The 16,165-nt window shown below is 38.9% G+C and overlaps 1 long non-coding RNA gene across 12 annotated transcripts in view; it reads right to left on the bottom strand.

Annotated features, from left to right (window-relative positions):
- Positions 1–16,165, bottom strand: part of LOC102901148 — a 147,604-nt gene that overhangs the window by 52,394 nt on the left and 79,045 nt on the right. The gene's annotated exons all lie outside the window — the stretch shown is intronic.

Here is a 16,165-nt window from a genome sequence, read left to right as displayed (position 1 = left end):
AAAAATGTGCTACTAAAATGGTAAAAGATGTCAGGCTCAAAATAGAAGAATGCAACCTTAGGGCAACCACAGCCATAAAGTTACACAAAGGCTGAATCCTCGTGGAACATAGATTCCCTGACTGCTCATGTTTGCATTTCTCTTAGATCAAAGAAGTCTGAGTGGAAAGAATATATGTTGAAATGAAACAGGTACGAATAACTTCTCAGCCGAGCTTGGGTTCTTTCACTTTTAGTCATGAAATCTCCGGAGGGATTTATTCGTCTTCGCATGAAAGCAATTGAAAGAAGAAAAGAATAGCATAAAGGCTGTATCTATATAAGAGTGTGAACTATCCTGGAAATCCGTATAAGATCCAATACTTAAATTTAATTCATCCAATGTGTTCCCTGTTGATCTAGATTCATACCTACATGCGTAAGATTGAGTTGAATGTAAACAAACTCATCCTTTGCGTCCTACTCTAAAACCACCAAGCACAAACCAGAGCCCCAAATTGACTACAGTCCAAACAAAGCCATACCCTTTCTCCTTATACTTAAGTCTTGAAGTTAGAAGCACTTAATTATAGTTCTTTCTAATTTCTCAAACTCCGATGAAATGCCTACCATGTGATGATAAGCACAGCCAGGCATTTGCCCATACATTTTCTCACTTAAACCACATAAGAACCGTAGCATTATTATTTTGAATTCACGGAAGAATACAAAGCTGAGACAGATCAGGCAGCTGTAATGAGCAGAACTAAAATGTTCGCCCAGGTCCTCTGATTCTAAGATCTTTGCATAGCTTAGCTTTCCTTTCCTAAAATCCTTGCTAAATTTAGCCAGTAACTGGGTATAACGTTTTCTCACCATTAATAATAGCAAACATAGAAAGTATCATGATAGAGTGTGCTTTAAAGTGTAAAATTGTTTTCCCTTCTATTTAATATTGGATCGAGGATTTTCAAGTAGAAAAAAAGACCAAAATCCAATCATTCTCATTAACATGTAAAAACAGAGTGAAGGCAAAAACCCAGACTCTAGAGATAAACAGAAATTCCTGAGAACAAACTCTGGCTCTGTGTGTACTTACTATCTCTGTTTCTCTGGGTAAGTCACTTCACCTCTCAGAACCTTGGCTTCCTCATCGACAACATGAAAATATAATTCCCGCAGAGTGTTGAATCAAGGATTAAATCAAATATCACATAATTACCGTAATACGTATCCAAAAAATCATAGCTGGTAAAGTATACTTTCAGGCTTTTAGGAGCAAATTAACTGATTTGCAGGAGGAAGATGAATCAAATTAAAAAGGGGCGGAGCTTGGGTGGCTCACTCAGGTGAGTGTGGGACTCTTGATTTCAGCTTAGTCATGATCCCAGCATCATGAGATCGAGCCCCAGGTCAGGCTCCATGCTGAGTGTGGAACCTGCTTAAGATTCTCTCTCTCTCTCTCTCTCTCTCTCTCTCTCTCTCTCTCTCTCTCTCTTTCCCTCTGTCCCTTCCCTCTGTTCTCTGTCTCTATCTCTCTCTAAAATTAAAAATAATACTAAAAATTAGAAGAAGTAAGGGGTGCCTGGGTGGCTCAGTCTCTTTAAGCTCCCAACTTTGGCCAAATCACAATCTCATGGTTCCTGAGTTCAAGGCCCTATGCTGACAGCTCAGAGCCTGGAACCTGCTTTGGATTCTGTCTTCCTCCCTCTCTGCCCCTCTCACGCTCATGCTCTGTCTCTCTCTCTCTCTCTCTCTCTCTCTCTCTCTCTCTCAAAAATAAATAAATGCTAAAAAAATTTTATTTAAAAAATCGGAATAAATACATACATTCACATACATAATACTATATTATATATGTGTGTGCATCTGTGTAAATTAGGAGAATATACATGATATTTTTTAATATCATGATAATTGCAGCCTCTGGGATCAAACATGCCGTACAAAGTTGCAGCTTTGTCTGCTCGGCCTCCTCAGCCCAGGTCCTTCTCTTCCTTCAGTCTTGCCATGCCCACTTCATGGCTCTCTTCCAATTCAGGTCAAGATTTGACCTCTTCTCTCTTTTCTATCCTAGCTGCTGCCTAACCTTCCCACGCATGCAGCTCAGCTGGGGAGGTGACAAGGGACCAAGTTCCCTCTGCAGCCAACAACAGTTAACTGGCACCTACAAGGCATGGAACTAATATGGTTACATTTACAGATTATTTGGGATTAGTTGTGACATTACAACACCTTGTCCCACTCCAAGCCCCATACACAAAACACCATATGCCACCGTTGTCAACACTTTCATCTTGGTTAATTTATGTTTGACTCTTGCATTTTCTTCACCTGGCCTTCCAAATGGCCCTTCATCCTGCCTGCCTATACCCTGAAAGATAGGGAAATAATTTATTCTTAAAGATGTATCATATTTAATATTTTGATAACTCTGAAGAATTCCTTTCTCATACTAGGCCAGAGTCTTCTTTTGGATAATATTAATGTATAGGTCTTCTTCTCTTTAATGATCCTTAAAAAAAAATCTTATTTAATCCCTTTTCTATAAAGTCAGCTTTTCTGATGAGTTCCTATATAAGTCAAGCTGTACCACAAGGGCATTATCCTAAGTGAAAGATGCCAATCTCAAAAGATTATATACAGTATGATTCCATTTATATGACATTCTGAAAAAAAAAAAAAGCAAAACTATAAGGACAGAAACCATATCAATGGTAGCCAGGGGCTGGGATCTGGGGAGAGAGGTTGGCATTAGTATGTGACCACAGGGAGGTACATGAGGGAATTCTTTTGAAATTGTTCTGCATCCTATTGTGCTGGTATGTTCATGGTTACAATAAGCTATGCATGTATTAGAACTCATAGAACTGTTTACAAAATAAAGGTGAATATTACTATCTGTAATTTAAAATTTTTTTTAATGTTTATTTATTTTTGAGAGAGAGAACAGAGCAGGGGAGGGGCAGAGACAGAGGGAGACACAGAATCTGAAGCAGGCTCCAGGCTCCAGGCTCCAGGCTCCAGGCTGTCAGCACAGAGCTGGATGCGGGGCTCAAACTCACGAACAGTGAGATCATGACCTGAGCTGAAGTTGGATGTTTAATCGACTGAGCCACCCAGGCGCCCCACTATCTGTAAATTTTTAAAAGAATTACGTTTATTGGTCTCTTACTGTATGCCAGATGCTTATCATAATTCTTCCATTTTAATCTTCATAATAACCCCATGAGATAGGTAGCATTATTATCACCCCCTTTCTCCAAGTAAAGAAGCAGAGAGAGAGAGAGAGAGAGCGGTTAACTAACTTGCCCAAGATCATAAAACTTGATAAAGGCTGAGCTTGGGTTTAACCCAAGTAGTCTGACTCCGGAACTGAATATCTAGTCTGTCCTATGCTGTCTCTGAAAGAAAGTGAAAACGAGCTTCGCTTATTCTCTGTCAATGAAGCCACATGACCTATTTAAGGAGTAGAACATCACACAAAACTGCATCGACACAATTAGCTTGCAATTGGCAATTAGCATGCCACCAAGACAAACATATTTCTGGGCCACAAAAAGTCTTCACTGCTTTTTTAATAACTAATATTTCAACTCTGCATTTTCCCATTTTCTTTGCAATAAAATGTCTTGTTACTATACTAAACAAATTGTAAAATCAACTTTCTAATGCCTATGTACACTGGGAGTAAAACCTTTCCTTAACTGTCCCTTAAGAAATCCTGGTTCCGATGTAAAGAAAATGGAATATATCTGTTGGAAGCTCAAATAAATTGTTTAAAATTTCAAAAATCTCATTCCACTCCTTCTCCCTCCCCACTTCCCCAAAGCTAAATCCTTCCGGATATTTTTTAGAACTAAAACCTCTTAGTAATGAGACAAGCAGATAAATACACCCACGTTGGGTGCCTTGTGGTCATTCTTACACATTCACTTGGGTTTCTCAGTGCCTGCATTCTATATCCCCACAAACTCCAGCCAGATCACTTTGCAAAAATAAAGCCATCACTGCAGAAGTGGAGCGTGGCATGCCTCAAATTCAGTAGCAGCAGCAGCTGCAATGACAAAACAAAGGGAAAGAATTATGATGGCTTTGAAAAACAAGCATTGCAAAGGATGTCTTGGTAAGGGCAATCTTGAGATAATCCAGGTTGCTTACTTTGGATGCAAAAAGTTGATGCCAGAAAATCTGCTTCTGGATGTTTAGTGTTCAAAACTTGCTCCTGTTGGATTTAATCCCTTCAGTGCTATCCCCAAGACAGATGACAAATGCAGTCACGTACGTGTTTGCCCATCTCCAGGCAACGTCTGGAGACCTGAGGTCTCTGTGACATTTCTGCCTGGGACCACCTTCCCTGAAATATTCAAGAGCTCAGCGAAGCTATTTTCAGCCTACCACCATTTCAGCTACCAAACAGCTGAAGCCTAAAGCCCCTTACTATTCAGAGACAGTTCTTCTAATCAATTCTATACCTTATGCAACCTACAATTAAGTTTCATGAAAAGTCACATCAGAAAAGGAACCAAAGAGAGATTTGTGGACTCTAGTTGGTTGTTGGAGTCCAACTGTCCCGGCCCCATTCATCATTCTATCATTTGCCATCAGTGTAACACAAGATACATTATTGAATTCTCTGGTGACCTTTCTTCCCTAAAAGTGCTTTAGCCATATTTATGTTTCAGGGCTCCCTTAGAATAAAATAAGATGATGCTGACCTAAAAAAGTTCTTGCCACGTACCAGGCTCTCTGTAAGGGATCATTATAATTACAATCAAGGAAAGAAATCCCACGGATGGAACAGTGTTCATCTATGGCCATTTGCAGCTTTATTTCACAATATTTCCTTAGGCAAATTTGCCTACTCCCTTCCTCGATATCAAGTTTGATCTTGTTACAAACTCCTGGGTTTTTCAGTGTTAATTATTAGTTACCAGCACATCTCTCATGGAATACAATGGCTTTTGGTTTATGAAATCAGGCTTGCTAGAGAAATATTTAAGGGATCTGAAATGTCTTTGCAACCTGATGCAGCTAGCAGGGAGATTGCACAATTGTAATTCACAGGCGCAAGCACACACGCCCACACACCCAGGAAATGTGGGGGTTCTTGTGGAAATCAGTAGCTTATCTATTATGTGCACTCCGGAGCTATAAACAAGACCATGTGAGGACTCAGCTAGAATGCTTCCTCTGAGTCAGTATTAAACAAACTTCCGAACTGTTAGGAAGGAAATAAAGCCACCGTACCCCAAAAGACACCCAAGACAGAGAGCCAGGGATCATGGGAGTTGTATTTAATATTCTGCCACAGACAGATACAATCATTCACGTAAGTTTTTAATGAAAACAAAATGTTGCTTAATAAACAAAAGCTAGCATGAATTAGAATAAATTATAAGATCCACGTGGGGTGCCCTATCAGAAATTTGCACGACCTATGTGGAGTGGCAGGATTTTTTAAAAGCTTTGATGTTCTATTCCATGAGAATGCTAACACAACTTTCTATTTGACGATAATAATATTGGTCTCTAATACAGTGTGTTGGCTCAGAATGAATCAGAGACAAAGATCTCATCAGTGGTGGGGAAAAAAAAAAAAACACACCACCAGAAAATCATAGATTCTCATAGACCGCGTAGCATGATGCAGTGGAAAAGACACAGGCTTTGAAATCAGGAGTGTTCCAACTCTGTTTTCTAGTGTTGTGATCTTGGGCAAGTTACATTTCCTTACGGAGATTCCATTTTCTCACCTGTAAGGTCATGACATTGATGAATCTCTTGTTAAGAACAAAGCGGATATTCGATGAGTAAGCATTTTGACAAATACAAACAGCTATACGATTATGAAACATTACAATTCACTGCTTTATCCTACAAATGTCCTCATATCAACTAAAACAGAGTTATAAATCAAGTTCAGAACGCCCTGGAATTGTTGTTGCTTGAGGTAAATAATGAATTCTAAAGATTACATCCCTTTTGGGCCTTACAACATTTTGGGGTTTAGAAAGGAAAAAAGGTGGAAATCACCTTTAACTGGAAATCTGAAGTTATAGCTGAATCCAGAGACTCCAGCTCTTACTTATATATAATTCTATTTCTGAGTTTTAGAAGACTGAATACAGAAATCATCAATCATAAAATAAGAGGAAATAGTTAAAGCTCTTTAATCCTCACCAATGTCCACAAAATAGGATGTTTTATTAAGTGTTGTCTGGGTGCTCAGACAGTAAAGGACATTACCATTTCCGGCAACCCAAAGCTTGACCTCACACTTGGACTTCTGAAGGTAAACTTCCTGAGAGGAAATTAAATACAGAGAACCTCTTCCAGTTTGAGTTACCGAAAACACTGTAAGAAACATTTAGACTAAATTAATTTTTTAAATTTTGCCCTCAAAATATTAAATCCAACTGAAAAGTCTGTGTTTTTTAATTTAGAATAGGAAGTGAAATCAAAATCAAAGATGTCCAAAATGTCCGTTTCTTCTTGCCTATGTCCCTACAAAAATATGCCCTAAAGTAAGATGAGCGTTCTTCCTTCTTTCCCTATAATATTTTTACTTAAACCTAATCTCCAAGCCTTAAAAATGAAAACATTTGACCAAAAGGAAAAGAAAGAAGAACTCTAACATTCATAATTTATGTACGTGACTTATGTAAATCACATCAAATATGAAACTTATCCACCCTATTTTCATTACTCAAGAGACCCCGGGTCATTCAGGCTTGCTTTCTTCTCTAAGGTACGGTGCACCTTCTGGGTTCAATGGACACTTTGAAAGGTCAAACAGAGTCCATCCTTCAGGCAGATGAAACACTGTTCTATTTTTAAAAGACCTCTAGAGAAGGAAATTCCACAAGCTTCCCCAGCTACACATTCCAGTGTCTATCAAATCGCACCGTCTGAAAATTTTTCCTTTTCTCTTATCTAAATCCCTCATTCTGTAATTTAAGCCTGTTGCCTCCTGTCTGGTCCCTGATGGAGATAGTCATCATCCTTCATAGATCAGCCTTCTCACACGAGGCTCTTTTCAAATTCTGCAAGCCAGAAACCACTTTATTTCCAACTGTCTTTGTCACAGCTCTTAAGTGATCGCTGTTACTCACCTGTTATTTTCTGCCAAGTTTTCTTCCTTCAACCCTGTATTCAATTCATTTGTCCCTTAAAAATAATACTTTTAAAAAGCAAAGGAAATGAAAATTATCTGGTAACTTTATTACACTAAGCGACCTATTTTTGATTTTCTTTGTTCTTGCCCTCCTCCATACACATTCACACATCATCGTAACTGCACTGTGTACTGAATTTCGTCAAAGTTTTAAAATCTCTCCTTTAGTTTCACAACCCAAAGCATGTGGAGTGTGAGCTAGTTTATTGTCACAAAGCTGGTACAAAGTTCATGAAGAATTTCCTCCTTCATTCAATAAAATTAAATGATGGATTACATAGTGCTGCAGCACCGTTAGGTTCTAAGGACTCAAAACATTTAGCATTGTCCTTGCCCACACACCGGTCATAACAGGACACACAACCAACTAATTAGAATGAAAAAGTTCCTGTGTAAATGATTCCTGCATCTACCTATACTGTGCAAACTTCGGTTGATTGAGAGAGCAGGACCTCAGAAGAGGGCTGACCCTGCAGAAGCCAGGAGTGGAAAGTCAGATATTTGAGAGGGACTCCTACCATCTACTGGGAGATCAGATCATCTAAGGACAGAATTCTCAGTGATACCCAGAATTCATACTTCCCTGCCTTCAAATTTGTAGTTTTCTCTTTCAGGAATGTTCCTCCTCTCCTGGCCCATGTATCTCTTCCAGATAATTCATTGTTCAAGACTCAGATCTAGGAATACTTGACTCAAGAAGCTGTACCTAATACCCTAGACTGAGTTGGCTTTTCCTCTTCAGGGCTTCGGCAGCATCTTCTGCATGTAGGAGCAGAGATTTCTTAGGTGGGGACTATGTCTGATCCATCTTTTAACCGCTCATGCTCACATAGCTTCTGCCATCTGAGTGGCTTACTAAATGAGTGAAATAAATATAAAGAGGTATCTAGTAGAGATTGAAGTCACTTCAAATTAGGTAGATAAGAATAGCTTTCATAGAGGAGTTGACACTTGTGTTAGATCCTGAAGGACGGTAAGGATTGGGGCATGCAAATTTAGGACAAATGCTTTTCTAAAGAATTGTGGGAACAAAGGAGCCTAGCAAAATAGAATGTTTGGAGAACAGTTCAGTGCTCCCTTCAGCAGCACGTATACTAAAATTGGAGAACAGTTCAGTTTGGCTGGAATATAGGGTCTATGGTGGGGAGATTTTTTTTTTAAACACAAACAAAAAAATGGAGTGTATTTAGCCTAAAGAGTCTGTTTTTATCCTTTTGACAAGGAATAACCACTGAAGTTTTTTAAAGAAATACATGACAAGGTAAGAGCTAATTAATAGGAGAGTCTGGTTCTAGAAGTGGCTGAATACCTATGTTAGACCAAACCTCCTACAGATAACAATTATAAACTCCAAACTAGTATAAAAAACAATTATTTGAAGTTACTTGAGAACATCCAAAAGGAGTCCCAGATGGAGGTGATTCAACCCTTTCAAGAAGGCAGTTGCATTGGGTGAGATTTACTTTTAGAAAGCTTTTCTTCTCAGGGCATTTCTCAGTTCATGTGGCTCAGGGTGGCTAAAATTCATAAAGAGAGCCATTGTCTTTCTGACTGAAGGAGTCAGAGAATGAATTCACAGATGCCAAAATGACTGAAATGAGGGAAGAGAGAAGAAAGCCCCCAAATCTCCATACAGACTCCCTTCAAATCCTTGACTAACCACTGAACTGTGGACATATGGAGGAGGCTCCAAATAGCCCAGCAGAGAGCAGCTGTTAAAAGGCTGAAAACCTGAGGGGTGCCTGGGTGGCCCAGTCCGTTGGGTTTCTGACTTTGGCTCAGGTCATGATCTCACAGTTCGTGTGTTCGAGCCCCGCAACAGGCTCTGTGCTGACAGCTCAGAGCCTGGAGCCCCTGCTTCGGATTCTGTGTCTGCTTCTCTTTCTGGCCCTCCCCCACTATTGCTCTCTCTCTCTCTCTCTGTCTCTCAAAAGTGAATAAACATTAAAAAAATTTTTTTAAAGGCTGAAAAACTGAGCGGAGATTTCAGCTGATTGCCCCACCCCCACCACAAAAAATCAGCATTCTTCAGACAAAGGGAGCAGACCCCAAAACCTCTACAACAAATTATCTGCAGTGCCTTGTATATAAAAGCACTAGAAGAAAAAGGAAACTGCGACCTTCAGTCAATAGACAAAATAGTCAAGACAGAGCAAACTCTGAAATGATTGAGATGTCATAATTAGCAAAAAGGACTTCAAAGCAGCTATCATAGTATGTTCAAAGACTGAAGAGAAATATGGTCGTCAAGAGAGAACAGATATGGAATATCAACAGAAAAATGAAAGCTATAAGTACAAAATGGAAATTCTAGAATTATAGCATATAAAATCTGAAGCAGAGAACTCCTCAGTGAATTTAAAAACTGGAGACTGGAGATTTCAGGGGGAAAGTAGGGGTCGGGGTAGAGTGAACTTTAAGATTGACTTGCTAAAAGAAAAAATATTGGGGAAAAAATGAGCCTTCATATTTCAGAGCCTTTATGGATGTGGAACAATAATATCAAGACGTCTACATGCATATAATTGGAGCCCTACGTGGAGAGGAACAAGAAAATGAAGAAGAAAACATTTGAAGAAATAATGGCCTAAAATTTGCCAATTTGTTTAAAATACTAATGTACATATCCAAGAGTCTTGGTAACTCTTAAGCAGGATAAATATAAAGGAAACTAGACCTAAGTACATCAATAACCAAACTCCTGAAAAACAAAGATAAAGGGAAAAGTCTTGAATGCAGCTCAAGGGGAAAGAACACTTTACATACAGGGGAACAATGATACAAATCATGCCTGACGTCTCATCACTCACCACAGACACAAAACACAATAGAACATATGGAAGTAAACAAACAAAAATCTATCAAACCAGCATTATATATCCAGTGAAAATATCTTTGAAAAGGAAGGTAAAATGGACTTGTTGAGATGAATGGAAACTAGAAAACGTATTACCAGCAAGTCTGCTCTAGAAGAAGTTTTTCAGGTTGAAGGAAATGACGTCAGACGAAAGCTCAGGAATTATAGGAAAAGAATGAAGAGCAATCAATGCGATAAATGTGAGTAAATATAAAGACTATATTTTTTCTTCTATTGTTTTTTTAAATTTATTCTGAGAGAGAGAGCGCAAGTGAGCAGGGGAGGGTCAGAGAGAGAGGGGGAGAGAGAGAATCCCAAACAAGCTCCCCACCATCAGTACAGAGCCTCATGATGAGGGGATCGAACCCACAAGCTGTGAGATCATGACCTGAGCCAGAGTCAGACACTTAACAGACTGAGCCATCCAGGCGTCCCCATCTTTTCTTCTGTTAATTTACTTAAAAGACGACTGAAAAAAGTAAGGCCTTGCAAGGATTGTCAAACATCCGTGGAAATTTTTAGCATAGAGGTCAGAACCAAACAACAGAGCTTTATCGAGACACTTCATTTGAACCTTCAGAACACTGGAAACCAAAGAAGATTCTACAAGCTTCCGGGGGTGGGGAGGGTCACATACAGAGGATGATAAACAAAACTGCTTTGGCATTTTTCAATAACACTGAAAATCAGAAGATACTGCCTTCAAGTATTTAAAGGAAATAATTTCTGACCTGTAACTCCATATCCTTTCAATCACATAGAAGGCAAAAATAAACACTTCTTCAGACATTCAAGGATTCAAAAAAAAAAAAAAAAAAAAAAAGAAATTACCAACTATGCATCCTTTCTAAGACTATTGAGGAAGTGCTCCAAGAAAGAAAGCATGGGTTATAAGAAATACAAGTTTTGGCACAAGAGGATAATTACGAGAAATCTCAGGATAACATCTGTACACCAGATGTGGAGATAAAAACAGACTTTTCAATGGAGACAAACTTCAAAACAATCTATTTTCAACCATTCTCTGGACTGCTTAGTGGACCTTTTCAATTTGGCAGCTTACATCTTGTGGAAGTTCTATTCAATTATTTGTTGAATTTCTCCATTTATTTCTCCATTTATTTCCTTGGCGTATACCAAGGAAGTAGCAAAGACAGACAGCATAAAATAGGATAGAAAATAGAGGACAGAGATATATGGGAATGTAAGGATTTTTTTTTTTTAGCTTGAATTTTCCCAAAAGTAGTGCTTGAGGCAAGAAGTTGTAAGCAGGGAGCAGAAGTGAGGGAAGAACGAGGGAAAGTGGAAACAAAGCAAATGCACAGATGCATTATTAAAATAACTATTGTACACACACACACACACACACACAAAGAATAAAATGAATAAAAATATGCAATATATAATTATAGAACATCACCATTGTTTTCAAACATACCAAAATGTATACATTCAAATAAAAGGTATCCACCTCAAGTATACTTGTTACTTTTCAAAAAAAATAAATAAATAAAATAAAAACAAAACAGAATAAAATAAAATAAAATAAAATAAAATAAAATAAAATAAAATAAAATAATTATAGGCAACTGGCACTCGATCGTGACTGGAATTTTCTAAAGAGGATAGAGAATGCCTTTTGGAATTGTTTGCCTGAGAATTGATGATTTTTATCCACAGCTTATATCCCACATTAGTTGAAATTTACTGTGGGATATATAAATCCCTATATACTTCCAGACTGAGCATACCTGCTGGAACAGAGGACTTCCCAAAGGCAACTGTGGCTTTGGAAAGTCCCCAGGGGCAAAAGTGCAAAACAGCCAGTGCTTGAGAAAAGATGTCAGCATGAGGTAAGCCAAACTACCCACTGAATGTGCACTGAAATCAGAGACGAGGCTAAGCGGATGTGAGTCAGGAGTCCAAAAGCAATCCGCACAGTCTGTCCTTTGTACCCCTCAGATATACCTGTGCCCTAGGTAAGCCCCAACTGCCGCTGAGTCTTCAAGGTGGTAGTCAGCCACAATTTCTACACATGACTTAATAGATAAAGATTACTGCAGTAAGCTGCAGTCTTTATTGCTGCAACTGGTCCCGAAGTCCTAACTGATATTTATTTTATCACCTCCTTCCTCCACCGCCCATATTAAATTTCCCTCTCCTTCAGCCATTACTCCTGCTTGTCCAGGTTTCTATCCTAGTGGGGTGATGTAGCCTTCATCCCTGAGCAGGCTGAGCTCTTGACTATCTTGCTGTTGTCAGGCTGCTGTTGCTGTAATTGTCACTATTATCACAACTAGAATCTCATGCCCAGCTATAGCGCTGGAGAAGTTAGGGAGCACATTTGAGATGAGACTCTGTTGTAATATAAGTCAAATCCGGAATACCCACTACATCTAGGTTGGAATCAGAGAGGAGATGGAGAAGATGTGAGTTTGAATCCCAGAGGCTCTGATACAGTCTCTATGAGCTTCTCAAGGAGTTTGGACTTAAGATGTAAAACACAAGCATATAGCAAAGGTGGAGAAAAAAGGTGGAGATCATTAGGTTTGTATTGTAGGAAGATTACACTTGAGACACTGAGGAGGGTGAATTAGGCAGAGAATGGGACAGTAAAGTACATGAGACCATTCTGGAGACCCCACCTATGGCAGTGCCAGTGGAGGAAAGGGGAGGAATGAATTAATGAGCTGCTTGAGATACTAAATCAAAGGGGTGGGATGGGGGGGAGGGATTTGGGAAAAGCTCCCCTCTGATAATTTGTTCAAGACTACTATTTAACAAAGTAGCAGCAACTAGGCACTGCCTGTCAGTTGGTAGGAAGCAGAGTTTGTTAATACAATCAATGTGGTTTCAAACTTAGGTCAATGAATAGATCATGAGCCCAGTCATAGTACGTGCATAGAAAAAAAAAAGAAAAGAAAACAACTCATGTGTTAACTGTGGTTACATACAAAGAGGTGGGTAGAGGAGAAATTGAAGTGATTTTTCAAACTTTCATTTTCTAAATTATTATCTTTGTGGCATTTTATCTTTCAAAATGAGATAACAGTCAATATTTGATTCTAAAATCAGGGGCAGGGGGAATAAAGACATCAAAAATTTTAAAAAAGGAATAGAACTTCTCCCATATACTCAGAAATATATACAAAAAAAAAAAAGAGAGAGAGAAACTCTTGGGTCTAAGGCCTAGAAAATTTAGTGTTATATACTTGAAAGAGAGGGGGTTTTTAAATAAATAATATAAAAGGAAGTATAAAATAATGTATGAAAAGCATTCCTGCAGGAACAAACCAAATGCCACGAAAATGCTGAAAGTACCAAAGTCTGTCACTTCATACGGTAGTGAAATAAGGTGGAAGGAAGTCTACAAAGCTCTTCAGTTTCAGGGTTTGTCAGTTCTGATGTGGCTTTGTGCTATCATCGGCTAGTCATTTCTTCAGCTATTATTTGAACACTTATCAGATTATATGCCACTTTATTTTCCTTAGTGGAATTTATATCCCTTCAAATACCTAGCACCATCATTTAAAAAAATTTTTTTTCATCAGTAGTATTTAATGAGCAGCTACTATTTACTACTGGGGTAGGGGCTGTGGATACTATCATTGGTAACATAGACATGGTACTTACCCTTCTGATAGTAAATACCTAAATTTGTATCTGACTTTAGCACTTAATTAGCAGTGTAACTTCAAGTAATTTACTTAATCTTTTTTCTGAGCCTCAAATTCCTCATTGTTAAGGGGAGGAGGGAATATTACATACACAGGAATGCATTGAGGTAGATATAATTCATTCATTCCTGCATAACTTAATTCAGTAAACATTTGTTAAGTGCTATGTCTAATATATGTGTGTTTTGTGAACCAAAAATAATATGTCAATAGTGTAAGTTACTATTATGTGTTTGCAATAAACTGAACTGGTATTTTTTTACTTATTGGTCTGCTTTGTTTAAAAAGCGTTTTTAGCCATAATGTTCGATAAATTCAAGCACCAAAATGTGTCATCTTCTAGTTCAGGTTTGCTAAACATTTTAATGTCTAAATTCAACAAGTTTGTGAATCTGATGAAACAGATAACATTTTATTTTGAAATAGTCAGACACTCAGGCAACAAAACTGGAAAGTAAATTGAACCAAAAAGAAGAAGAATGAGTAAAAAGAACATAAAGAAAAGCAGGAAATTTGGGGGATAATTTTAAAATGTGCTATCTCAAAATCACATGTGCTCACTTTTTGCTATTAATATTTTTTTTAATTTTTTTAACGTTTATTTATTTTTGAGACAGAGAGAGACAGAGCATGAACGGGGGAGGGTCAGAGAGAGAGGGAGACACAGAATCGGAAACAGGCTCCAGGCTCTGAGCAGTCAGCACAGAGCCCGACGCGGGGCTCGAACTCACATACCGCAAGATCGTGACCTGAGCCGAAGTCAGACGCTTAACCGACTGAGCCACCCAGGCTCCCCTACTATTAATATTTTTAATGTAAAGACTGCCTAAAGAAAACCACATGCCTCACTGATAACCAAACTGTTTGTTAATTGAAGGTCTGTGGAACATTTTATAAAGTGACTCAACATGAGAAGTCTGTAATATTTATGTTCTGATATTTGCATTACTTGATTTTTGAGACTAAATCTCACACTTATCTTTACATTATAATATTTAATATAAGTAATAGTCATGGCAGAACATTAATGGTACAGAAGTTGCACTTACTTTGCTGAGAACATCAAAAATTAAAAAAGATTTTTAACATCTATTTATTTTTGAGAGACAGAGCATGAGTGGCGGAGAGGCAGGGAGACAGAGAGAGAGGGAGACACAGAATCTGAAGCAGGCTCCAGGCTGAGCTGCCAGCACAGAGTCGGATGTGGGGTTCACACCCACAAACCGTGAGATCATGACCTGAGCTGAAGACGGACTCTCAACCGACTGAGCCACCCAGGTGCCCTGCACATCAGAAAAAATTTTAAGCTTATTTCCTTATTTTGAGAGAGAGAGAGAGAGAGAGAGAGAGAGAGAGCAAGCAGGGGAGGAGCAGAGAGAGAGAGGGAGAGAGAGAATCCCAAGCAGGCTCCACACCGTCAGGGCGGAGCCCAACTTGGGGGTTGATCCCACAAACCGTGAGATCATGACCTCAGCCTAAACCAAGAGTTGAATACCCACTGGACTGAGCCTACATGTGCCCTGAGAACATTAGATTTAAAGGGAGAGAAATATTTTATTATAAAGCCCACAACATTCATCCAACTTTACCTTTTTACATATATTGGTGGGATTAATTATGCATAGACATTTTTCATGCCATTTTCTACCTGCAGTCTAATATCAGCTTTTCTGCTTGATCAAGGCTTTATGATAAATGCATGCACATACACATACATTTTATGACCTCAAAGAATTTGAAACTCTCCCACATATACCACCTGTTCCCTTTATCACTATGTCAACATCATGACTGACAACCAGGAACAAGAGGCAAACGTAGACAGGAAACGTAATAAAAAAAGAGTTAAAAATCAGTGGACCAACCAAATACATTTGGAAATGAGTGGGGTCTCTGACTCGCAGTAAAAGGTACTGTGCATAAGGACTCTACTCCAGTTGATAAAGTCTTTTGCCACAGGAACAAGGGTTAACGATTCTTTTGTTTTTTAAATGTTTATTTATTTATTTATTTTGAGAAAGAGAGAGGGAGAGAGGCAGAGAGGGTGAGCAGGGGAGGGGCAGAGAAAGAGGGAGAGAGAATGCCAAGCAGGCTCCACACGGTCAGCCCAGAGCCCGACGCGGGGCTCAGTCCCATGAACTGCGAGCTCATGAGCTGAGCCGAAGTCAGGAGTCGGTTGTTTAATCAACTGAGCCGCCCAGACGCCCCAGGGGTTAACGATTCTGATACTGCTATACATGTATATTGGAATTGGCAGACGGTGGGAGCAAGTTTACTCGCTGTTGGAGCGTGTGCATCCAGATAAGCAAGAGTTGGGGGGGGGGGTGCTAACATGATACGAGTGGTAATGGATTGCAGTTGGAAACGTCAGTACGAACTCATGTTTAGGTGGAGAAGGTAGTCTCATCAGACAAATGCTGGCAGAAGTATCAATGGATACATAACCTTTTAGTATATGTTTACAAGAGCCTTACAG

The sequence above is a fragment of the Felis catus genome, chromosome D4 (assembly GCF_018350175.1).
Source record: "Felis catus isolate Fca126 chromosome D4, F.catus_Fca126_mat1.0, whole genome shotgun sequence".
Classification (NCBI taxonomy): domain Eukaryota; kingdom Metazoa; phylum Chordata; class Mammalia; order Carnivora; family Felidae; genus Felis; species Felis catus.
Note: the sequence above shows the minus strand (reverse complement) of the source record. Positions and strands in the feature narration are given on the sequence as shown.